Source organism: Staurois parvus, unplaced genomic scaffold, assembly GCF_062004578.1.
Source record: "Staurois parvus isolate SC_StPar_1 unplaced genomic scaffold, SC_StPar_1.0 ptg000068l, whole genome shotgun sequence".
NCBI classification, from domain to species: domain Eukaryota; kingdom Metazoa; phylum Chordata; class Amphibia; order Anura; family Ranidae; genus Staurois; species Staurois parvus.
Window position 1 is genome coordinate 3,646,749 of NW_028317864.1, and position 12,457 is coordinate 3,659,205.

At 40.7% G+C, this 12,457-nt stretch overlaps 1 protein-coding gene across 2 annotated transcripts in view; it reads left to right on the forward strand.

The window, feature by feature from the left end:
* Positions 1-12,457, forward strand: part of FIBCD1 (fibrinogen C domain containing 1) — a 367,744-nt gene that overhangs the window by 254,296 nt on the left and 100,991 nt on the right. The window lies entirely within an intron of this gene.

Genomic DNA, 12,457 nt, shown 5'->3' on the forward strand with positions numbered 1-12,457 from the left:
GCTACAGTTGTACAGTTGGTATCAGTGGGAGTAACAGAGCCTCAAATCAGTGATAGGAAAAGTGCCCCAAGGGCTGGATAAGGTCCCTTTCACACGGCCAGTTTGTTGTGGCCTCCCGATTCTTGCGGCAAGAAATCAGAGGATTCTTGCTGCCGGAATGACTGTGTTATGCAATTAACTTTAGCTGCTCATTTAAACTAAAGGTGGGCTGACAGACGTCGCTGCTGTGCGAAAGTAGCCATACCCAGAGCGATTATTATACAGGATTTATATAGCAGCAACAGTTTGCTCAGCACTTTACAATATAAAGGGAGACAGTACAGAAAGGACACAGTTTAATACAAGAGTCTTAGGACGGCCCTGCTCCTTGGAGCTTACAATCTAAGAGGGAGGGGATTAGCTGTGGTTTCTGGGACAGATGTTCGAGCCTAGATGCAGTCAGCAGGAATCCGGAGGCCACAACAAACCCCCTGTGTGAAATAGACCTTAAGGTAAGCAAAGGGCCACAGTTTGGAGACCACTGCCTCATCCTGCTGACGTGCTTTCAGAACAGGAAGTGATGGTTAACCTTTTCAGTGGAGATACAGAGAGCAATAAATAACCTGATAGGGCTGCTAACTTATCCCTATTCTATACAAAAGAAAAAGAAAACTTGGCCAAAGTACCATTTGTAGGACTTTTTATTGAATACATAATATACTTCAAGGTTATTTCTGGATAGCGCTTACCCTCATAGGGGTACCACCCTGCCATTCCTTCCTATTTAGTGGAGGGGCAGTGAGGCACACAGCCACAGTTCGCTCAGAAACAGTCTAGGAAATATATTTTTTGTAGTTTATTGCTGAAAACCTGAACTGAAAGAACAATGTGGAATGTGATACTCCAAAAAAAACATGTATAAATGCAATCTGAGGACACTCCTTTCTAAAGAAGCATCACAGTCATTACTCTCATAGCTGAAGTCTATGAGCAAGGAGGCTTTAGCACAGTTTAAAGTAGAACAGAGCAATCTAAAACCCCTGTAGCTGAAAACCATGGATAAACATGAGCAAGATCAGGATTTCCCTTGAAAAGCCAACTCTCCACAGTTGGGGACCATGGAAACTGTAACTCAGAAATCAAGCTCTACTAACAAAGAGATTCCAGGATTTGAGGGTTCTGTCAATAGCAATGAGTAAATAAGTCAACCAAGGGGGCGCTAATCAATAAAAAATGCCCAATGCATACAATATTTCTTCACTTTCAAAATAACAACTGTGTACTCATATATCAAATAATAAGCAGTCCTTCCATTTCTTCACAAAAAGCTTCTCGTGATTACACCTTCACCAAAAAAACCTTTCACCAATTGTGCCCATAAGAGTAAATGACTCACCAGACCTCATTGACCTCTTTAACTAAAAAGAAGGTCAATGTGTGCTTGTTTGTTTAGGGAATATTCCATCGCTTGCTCCCAATATGAAGATCAGCTTCAGATCAACAACCTTCTCTCCACCATGTGACGAAAGAAGAAAGGACAAATATAGTGTAATATGTTTATGAAGATCAACCTCAGATCAATAACCTCCTTTCCACCATGTGACCAAAGAAGAAAGGGCTAATATAGTGTAAGTATGTTTGTGAAGATCAGCTTCAGATCAATAACCTTCTCTCCACCATGTGACGAAAGAAGAAAGGGCAAATATAGTGTAATATGTTTATGAAGATCAACCTCAGATCAATAACCTCCTCTCCACCATGTGACCAAAGAAGAAAGGGCTAATATAGTGTAAGTATGTTTGTGAAGATCAGCTTCAGATCAATAACCTTCTCTCCACCATGTGACGAAAGAAGAAAGGGCAAATATAGTGTAATATGTTTATGAAGATCAACCTCAGATCAATAACCTCCTCTCCACCATGTGACCAAAGAAGAAAGGGCTAATATAGTGTAAGTATGTTTGTGAAGATCAGCTTCAGATCAATAACCTTCTCTCCACCATGTGACGAAAGAAGAAAGGGCTAATATAGTGTAGTATGTTTATGAAGATCACCTTCAGATCAATAACCTCCTCTCCACCACGTGACCAAAGAAGAAAGGGCTAATATAGTGTAGTATGTTTGTGAAGCTCAGCTTCAGATCAATAACCTCCTCTCCACCACGTGACCGAAGACGAAAGGGCTAATATAGTGTAGTATGTTTGTGAAGATCAGCTTCAGATCAATAACCTCCTCTTCACCACGTGACCGAAGAAGAAAGGGCTAATATAGTGTAGTATGTTTATGAAGATCAGCTTCAGATCAATAACCTCCTCTCCACCACGTGACCAAAGAAGAAAGGGCTAATATAGTGTAGTATGTTTGTGAAGATCAGCTTCAGATCAATAACCTCCTCTCCACCACGTGACCGAAGAAGAAAGGGCTAATATAGTGTATGTTTATGAAGATCAGCTTCAGATCAATAACCTTCTCTCCACCACGTGACCGAAGAAGAAAGGGCTAATATAGTGTATGTTTATGAAGATCAACCTCAGATCAATAACCTCCTTTCCACCATGTGACCAAAGAAGAAAGGGCTAATATAGTGTAGTATGTTTGTGAAGATCAGCTTCAGATCAATAACCTCCTCTCCACCACGTGACCGAAGAAGAAAGGGCTAATATAGTGTATGTTTATGAAGATCAACCTCAGATCAATAACCTCCTTTCCACCATGTGACCAAAGAAGAAAGGGCTAATATAGTGTATGTTTATGAAGATCAGCTTCAGATCAATAACCTCCTTTCCACCATGTGACCAAAGAAGAAAGGGCTAATATAGTGTATGTTTATGAAGATCAACTTCAGATCAATAACCTCCTCTCCAGCATGTGACTGAAGAATTAAGGGCTGATAGAGTGTGGTATGTTTATATAATTAAACATACTACACTACATTAGCCCTTAATTTTTGGGGGGACTTTTTACCAGGAAGGGGGATATGTGTGCTGGAAGGGTTTACTTTGGGAGAGAGGGGGGATAGTGATTTTTTGCTGATGGAGGGGGGACATTTTTGCTCATGGGGATTTTTGCTTGGGGTGGGGGGAGGAAGGAAATGTTTGCAAGTTGGGGTAAAGCAGGGTTTTGCTTTGGGTGGGAAATGTTTGTTGAGGGGAATTTTTGTTTGAAGGGACAGGACAGCCTTTTGGGGAGGAAGAGATTATTGGGGGGGAGATTTTTGCTTGTGGATGGGGTTATTGGAGGTTATTTAGGACCAATATAAAAATAAATAAATAAAACTCGCACTTAATGGACTCAGTAACTATTGGGAGATTGCAGCACCTTAGAGTGAGACAATAAATATACCAAAAAAAAAAAGTCTGCATATCCCATTAAAAAAAAAAAATAATCTTCAACAAAATAACTATACAGTATAATGTCTATAATACAATAAATAAATACGCAAACAGAAGTCCCTGAAAATGTGCTTTATCTACATGGATTAAGATATATTGTATGAACTTTTGAGCACATTTATCAAAGATTTCTATTTGGGTATTTATTGTATTATGACCAATATATGGTTGTTTTGTTGAACATTAATTTTTTCCTTAAAAGGGACGTGCATGCTTTTTTGGGGTATATAAAGGGGGGTATTTGCTTGGGAAATCTGTGCTTAGTGGGACTTGTTTTTTTTTTTTTTTGCAAGGAGGAGGGAAAGATTAATTTGGCTAAATTGGTACTGGGGGATTACTCTTGAACTCTACACGGTGTACGCAAGGCTGTTCTTTGCATAAATAAATGTTGCCGTCTGTAGTGTGTATTAGGCACTCTTGACTATTCTTGAGTACAGAAGTCAGGAGTATGCAAAGTACGGCACAGCAATCACAGTGAAGTGGTCAGGTACATGTAATGTATGGCACAATATACAGACATTGGGCTGTATGTTGTAAACCCCTGACCCCTGCACTCTATACCCTGGGCTGTATGTTATATACTCCTAATCCCTGCACTATTATTATTATTATACAGTATTTATAAAGCGCCAATGGTTCGCTCAGCGCTGTACATTACAAAGGGGGACAAAACATGTGACAGAACAATACCAATACAATGCAAGACATGAGGGGATCGAGGGCCCTGCTCTTTCGAGCTTACAATCTAGGAGGAAAAATGTATTTTTGACAGAGGTGGGCCGCGAACCTACGACAATGTTCTTCGTAGCTCTCCTCTCTAACCACCAGAGCACGGCATCTGCCACAGCACTATACCTATATACACACCAGAGGCGGACTGACAACTCATGGGGCCCCCGGGCAATAGGGGATCATGGGGCCCCTATGTCCTCACCCACACTCAAACCACACCCAAAATAGCCTATGAAAGGTACTAAGGGCATCTCATGGGGCCCCCTACTGACCCTGGGCCCTCGGGCAGTGCCCGAGTACACAAATGGTCAGTCCACCCCGATACACACTATGTAGTATATTACATATTCCTGTTAGCATAAAGGATGATCATCAGAAACTATGAGCAACCCTTCAGCGCTCACACAAAAGATGGAAAATAAATAAGAAATTAAGTGGCACATGATATAAAACAAAATTAACACAAAATTAAAAAGGAAAAGGCATAAAGAGGAAAAAAAGGAATAAAAAAGGAATAAAAACCAGTCCAAGGATTAATGGACAGGGACAGGATTCCAGGCGAAATCTGTTTGTTCCGGATACAGCGGTCAGCAGGTCGATCCGATGGGTCCATCCGGCAGCTCCTCGCTAAGGATGAGGGGATCCCACAGAGGTATGCAAAGGAACGACAAGCAGGGCGCCAGGTCAGCGTGGATAAAAGCAATAATACTATTTAAAAGACACTTATATCTAAAACTCCCTCGGTGTGTGTGGCAGATGAGAAGACCGGAGCCAGGGACATCAGAAGAGCGGATCTGATGATCTGTGCATGGCCTGGGGATAGAACCACTGCGGTGGATAAATGGCGTCTCTGTGTGCCTTCCGGTGATAGGGAGAGGTGACAGGTACTGTGAATGGAACGGGGGGAGGGCTGCAAAGCGTTTCAGAAGCTGTGCCTCCTTTGTCACTGATTCAAGTGTTTAGGAGCGATTCAGATGGCCAAATGGCAATGCAACCGATGATCAAATCCACCTAACATGCATTATTGGTGGATTCGATCATCGGTTGCATGGCCATCATGGCCTATTTGACCATCTGGATCGCTCCTAAACACTCGAATTGTCGTGTGCATTTTTTGCTCCATCTTGCCCTAAGCCACAATCCCTGGTGATCACAGTGGTCATATACAATCAATTTTGTTTTTATTTGAAGGAGACTATATCTCTTTTCAACCTCAGAATGCATAGCTATATATAAATATAAATAAATACATCTGTGGAAACATCTTGGTTTCAATTATGGTAATAATACACTCCTATTACTCATCATTTTGATATTCTTGTCTATCGTGCGATTAACTAATGTTTGTTCATCCTAGAAGCCAAACCAATGTAATTTTTGAATATCGACCGACTCGCTATGGCCATACTTTATGAATCCACAGCTATTCACTCATATGATGTTGATCATCTATTAAAAAGGTAAAAAGATGCTATTTTGGAAGCTAATTGGTTATTATTTAAGATATTATTGAAGCAGGAGGTTCATGACAGTGATAGAGCCATTTCAAGGACTTCATGTATTCATTGTTCATTCATCTATTCACTTTCCAGGAGTTTTATTTAACAAGCATTCACTACCTCATTAGAGGAATTGAAAAGGATACAGATTATGATACATAGAAGAAGTACTCACACCTGGATTTTCTACATGGACTTTCCATTGATGAATACAGAAGTAGGCTTTGCTTATCTTATCTGGCTCATTAATTACTTATGCAGCTAAGTGGAAAACGAAGAACTTTTTTTGTTTTTTTATTTTTTTATTTTATTTTTATGATTGTATACTGTTCACCGTGATACAATGCCAACCTTTTTCATGATCTATGTGATCTAAATAAATACTATTTGCATTCACTAATTTAGAGACCATTACTCCGCATGGGATTTATAATATATCACTTTTTGGCAGGTCTGCCCTAGTCAGCTGCTAATTTCTTTTCATGAGCATAGTGGTCCACTCCTCCCCTTGTCTTCACCTCTGATTGGCTTCCTGATCTGACAGCTCATATATACCCTACAGTCCCAGGGACGGGCTTGCTTGACAAAGGAGGCAGAGCTTCTGAAACGCGTTGCAGCCCACACCCCGTTCCATTCACAGCATCTGTCACTTCTCCCTACCATCGGTGGGAAGGCACACAGACGCCCTTTTATCCACCGTAGCGGGTCTCTCCCTGGGCCATGCAGAGATCATCGGATCCGCTCTTCTGCTGCCCCTGGCTCCAGTGTTCTCATCTGCCACACATGCCAAGGGAGTTTTAGATGTAAGTGTCTTTTAAATAAAGTATTACTGCTTTTATCCACGCTGACCTGGCGCCCTGCTTGTCGTTCCTTTGTATTGCATATTCCTGACCCCTGCACTCTATATGCCATGTATTAAATTACATATTCCAAAAAGCATTCATTGTCTCAACAGTTGCTGGTTGCTAAATAGGCTGACTATGTTAATGAAGTTATTCATTTTTGGTAGGCTCAAGGTGTCTATGTGCAGAAAAAAAAGATCCATGAAAGAGAATAATACCAATCATTTAAAAATATTTTTTCTATACAAATGAGTGCTCAAAAGTATGGATAAACTGAACGTACCTGGATGTGGTTTGGCAAACACCAGAGTTTGGATTTGGAATCCGACTCTCATTGAAATCAGTGATTCAATGTCATTAATGGCCATTTTCGAATGTAAAAGTCAGAGATTTGAGAGAAAAAAAGGGCATGGAGGTTCGGGCACTGACCTGGGGGACATGTACCAAATGAAAACAGAAATTAGAAATTATTGTTCAATGAGAGGCCATTTTAGAACTGGTCGAAGGACAAAATAGAAAATATGCAATTTCTTTAAATACCATGCTTGGGGGATGACTCAAAGCTGTATGTGAAATAACAGAATGGTGATAGGGACAGTCAGTGACACTATATTCTGGTATCACATACATCTCACGTCAGTTCATATACATAACTGTTTGGCTTACATCCAGAAGCAGCAACCCAATGTGATTGATTTCCACCCCAAAATAAATTAGTAGTAGGTAGTCTTTGCCTATAAAAATTATTATTTTGGGTATAAGTTATATACATTATAACAAAAACTAACAATATCAACTTCATATAAATTTCCTAACAAAACAAGTCACAGAGCATAGCTTGTTGTCATTTTCTCTTCAGTAAAATTCTGTATTGTATACATACCACAATCCACATTGCAGAGTCAGAGACCGTTGTTAAGCTGAACAAGAAAAAAAAAATCACAATGCCATGTTTCAAAGACAAAAGTGAAAAATGTCATATGGTAGCTGGAAAGCATGCAAATAGTTTGATTGGGGCCCAAGGTAGCAAAGTAAGAGACAGAGAAAGAAGACTTTTTCCAAGAAAAAACAGAGTATGAAATTATAAACACAGCAGCCATGAATATTTTAGAGACTTGCTGCCCAATAAAGTGATTGTAAACTTTCAAATTTAATAAAAAAAATAACGAACATGTCATACTTACCTGTTCTGTGCAATGGTTTTGCACAGAGAATCCCTGATCCTCCTTTTCTCCAGTCCCCGGCTGCCGCTCCAAGCTCATCCCCTCACTGAGTGCCCCCATAGCAAGCCACATGGGGGCACTCTTGTGTGCTCACTCTGAAGCTGGCTCTGTGTGTCTATAGATCCTTAGATCTCTCCATAAAAGAGGACCAATCACAGTCAATACTGTCACAAGGGATGTTTTTCATCCCTTGTGAGAGCAATAAAGTAAAAAAAAAAAAAAAACACTGAAGAGCCAGTATGAAAAAAAGAAAATTTAAATAAAATATATAAAAAATTTCAAAACGCCTGCCCTCCCCCATCCTCATGTGCAAATGCGAATGTGTATGTAGGTCCTGCACACACATGTAAAAATGGATTGCACCACACGTGAGGTATGGCACCAAATGTCAGAGTGAGAGCAATAAATATAATGCCAGCCTACTGGTGTAACTCTAAACTGGTAACCTGTAAAGGCTTTTAAAGGGTCACCTATGGAGATTCTTAGGTATCGTAGTTTGTCACTGTTCCAATTATAACAGGTATCTATCTATTCCACACAACATCATCTTTTATATTTTACCCCAAAAAAAATTTGCATTATATTGTGCTTGTGTGCACTAAAAAGTGTGAAAGTGTATTTTTTCCTGAAATTTTCATTTGATAAACTGCTGTGCAAATATCAACATTTCAAAAATTGCAACACCTACCATTTTATTCTCCATTGACTTTGCTTCCAGAAAATGTATGCTGTTTAAGGGTTCTAAGAATTGGCCAGAGTTTAAGGTGGTTAAAAGAACTGTTGGGTCTGTTTAAATTGCAGTGAATACAGGTGGGCTTAACTCAACTTTTGTTAGCCACACAAAGTGCAATTCACTGCAAAGTATCAAAAGCAAATATACAACACACAATATATTGCTATATATACTCCTTCTCTCTTAGATTGTAAGCTCCTAGGATCAGGCAGTAACATTGTATAATGTGAGGTCACACTGCGTGAGGTGAGCAGCCCTCCTAACCCTCTTGTATTGAACTGAATTGTTGCTGTATTGTCTTCCGTTATATTGTAAAGCTCTGAGCAAACTGTTGGCACTATATAAATCCTGTATAATAATAATGATATAGAGCACTGAAAACTGTGTATATAGCATGATACTAAAAGCACACTACACTAACCCGTCTTTCACTTGCCAGCAACAACAAATGCCAGCTGTCCCTCACTCACACGAAATCCACCAGCTCACTGGCAAAAGGCTGCTGGGAAAACAGCCATTTATAGTATGTGGACTACACCTTCACCATGAACCAACATCGGCCAAAGTGACCTTTGCCAATGATGGCTCAAACAGTGCATTGTGGGACATTCAGTGGTAGGAATTACTGACCAATGGCGTCCTTAAAGTGTTACTAAACCCAGGACCCTGCATTCACTATATCTGGTCTCCCACAGTACACACAACATGGAAGTGTAATTATTTTAGTAAATATAAACTGCTAAATACCTTTTCTCTTCAGACGTTAGAGCAGTCTTGTGACTTCTATCAGTGTCCAGCAGAGCACTGGTCAAAGCTTTTAGGAGTTTTCATTCTCCTCTCACTGTCCTATGAGAGTGTAGGACCCCTGACCCTCTGTCTGGACAGTGCTGATTAGCCCTGTGCTGATTACATGCACTCTCCCAAGAACAAAAAAAAAACGCTCTAGCAATACACACCAAACTGAGCATGTGCAGTTAGCCCCCAAGGCTCTGTTCTATCAGGAGATGAGTTGGGGACAGTGGAAGAAGGGGAGAATCACAGAAGACAGGATTAAACATCCTTTTTACACAGTGCAGAGGATTATTCCCTTAGGTTCCACAGTGAGTATAACAAGCATGCTTTACTGCATATAAAGATTGATTCTACTGTTGTGGGGTTAGTAACATTCTAAAGTTCAGATCGTGTCCGAAAAACCGAACAGCGAATGTTTGGGCCAAAGTTCAGTTCATCTCTACTGCAAAGATGCTAGTGAATTAAAGTTTAAAAAAATGTAAAAGAAAGTTAATTCCATTAGTGCCTGGTCATATCGTTCCAATTTCAGGTGCGATTTGTGAATGGAAATCGCACTTGAAATTGCATCTAATGAATGTCAATGTCTTAACGTGCGATTTGCTGCAGCACGACTTAAAGTGTTACTAAACTCTCAACAGTAAAATCAGTCTGTATATGCAGTAAAGCATGCTTGTTATACTCAGTGTGGAACCAAAGGGGTTAATCCTCTGCATTGTGTAAAAAGGCCCTTTGATCCTTTCTTCTCTGTTCCTCCCCTTTGCGGCTTGCTATGGGGGCACTCAGCGAGGGGATGAGCTAGGAGTGGCAGCCGGGGACTGGAGAAAAGGAGGATCAGGGATTCTCTGTGCAAAACCATTGCACAGAACAGGTAAGTATGACATGTACACCACTGATGAGAACAAATGGCAAAGTCTGATGTGCAGTGGGCCAGACATCTCATCTTAAATAGTACAGCAAAGCAGTCAACAATGGATTTAGGAGATGGCCCTTCATCAGCCTGAAAGGCAAAGTGGACTAATTCCTTTTAGAAGCATGATATGGGAACTTTGTATAGCATTGATGTGACATATGAATATACAGTTAGGTCCATATACAGTATATATGGACACAGGCACAATTTTAGTTCTTTCCATGTATTTACCAAAACATATTCAAGCTATAGTTATATAATGGATATGGGCTGAAAGTGCACACTATCAGGTTTAACTTGAGCGTATGTACATCCAAATTGGAGGAAGGGTTTAGGAATTACAGCTCTTCTAAGTAGCCATCCCCCCTTTTTCAAGGGACCAAAAAGTAATTGGACAATTGAATATAATCATAAATAAAATGTTCATTTGTAATATTTTGTTGAGAATCCTTTACTGGCAATGACTGCCTGAAGTCTGGAACCCATGGACATTACCAAAGACTGGGTTTCCTCCTTTCTGGTGCTTTGCCAGGCTCTAACTGCAGCTGTCTTCAGTTGTTTTTTGCTTGTGGGTCTTTCTGCCTTTAGTTTTGCATTTGCCTAATGAAATGCATGCTCAGTTGGGTTGAGATCAGGTGATTGGCTCAGCCATTGCAGAATATTCTACTTATTTTCCTTCAAAAGCTCCTGGGTTACTTTTGCAGTGTGTTTTGGATCATTGTCCATCTGTACTGTGAAGCGCCGTCCAATCAAATGTGCTGCATTTGAGCTGACAGTATATCTCTAAACACTGCAGAATTCATCCGGCTGCTTCTGTCTTCTGTAACATCATCAATAAACACCAATGACCCAGTGCCACTGGAAACCATGCATGCCTATGCCATCACACTGCTTCCACCATGTTTTATAGATGATGTTGTGTGCTTTGGATCATGAGCTGTTCCAAGTCTTCTCCACACATTTTTCTTCCCGTCATACTGGTACAGATTAATCTTAGTTTCATTCATCCAAAGAATGCTTTTCCAGAACTGGTCTGGCTATTTTAGATGTTTTTTGGCAAAGTCTAATATGGCTTCAGGCTTATGAATGGTTTGCACCTTGTGGTGAACCCTCTGTATTTGCTCTCGTGAAGTCTTCTCTTTATTGTAGACTTTGACAATGAAAAAAACCAAAATTGTACCTGTGTCCAAATACATATGGCCCTAACTGTACATTTTTAAACTTTACTATTGAGCAGTAATGATATACATGTAGTGCAGATTGCAGAAATTCTTATTAAAATACAAATACAAAGACTTTCTCCTTAATTACACTGACCTTCACATAAATGTTCTCTTCTACCCGCTGAACATAGTGATATCTCTAGAATTCTGAGACAATGGAAATTGCCCCATCCACCCGCAATACAAGAATATCTCACACATATCAATGCAGACATAGAAGAATTAATCCACAGAAGCCAGGACAATATGTCCTGATATTTGTACTTTCAGACCAGCTGGAATCTGTTCAAGCTTACAACTGGGGAGGGCAGGGGAAAAAGTCCACTCAAAACGCCAATGTGATCCAGGAGGGAAGTAGGAGAAGGTAGTGGTCAAAACCGGGTACCTGTTGGCCAAAACAAAAGAAGTGTCCACAAATGGAAGAGGAGGGGGGTAGGAGGCAAAAAAGAGGAATTTCCCACTAGGGGTGAACAGGGCCGGATCTAAGCGGGTACTGGGGAGGGCTGTGCCCCCCCCAGATTTCATCTGTGCCCCTCCAGGTCTCAGAGTACAAACACTGATCCATGAACCAGTCTGATGCAAACAGTTGATATAAGGAGGCACTGTGATGGGGAAAATGCATGTAAAGGGGCACTCTGATTGGGACACCTGATGTAAGGGGGCACTCTGATGGGGATAACTGATCATATGTAGGGGGGAACTCTGTGGGGGACAGTTAATGTAAGGGGGCACTCTAATGGGGACACTTGATATAAGGGGGCACTCTGATAGGGACCCTGAAGTAAAAGGGCACTGTGATGGGGACCCCATGTAATAGGGGACTCTGATGAGGACACCTGATAAAGGGGCACAGGTTCTGTTTAATCATCCCAATCTAATGACTGCCTAATACATACTAGTCGTGACACTGTGACATACTCTCAGTGACTCACACACGGTGTTGACATTATGTCCCCTTACTTTTTTTTACTGCACCCCCAGATTAGATAGGCTAGATCCGTCCCTGGGGGTGAAGTTCAACTTTAAATTCTGATGCCACTGGGAGTAGCCTACAGTATACGTATATTCACACACATGGTATACCTACATCTTTTACCGTACATGTATTGTGGTATATTTATTTATTTCAAGTA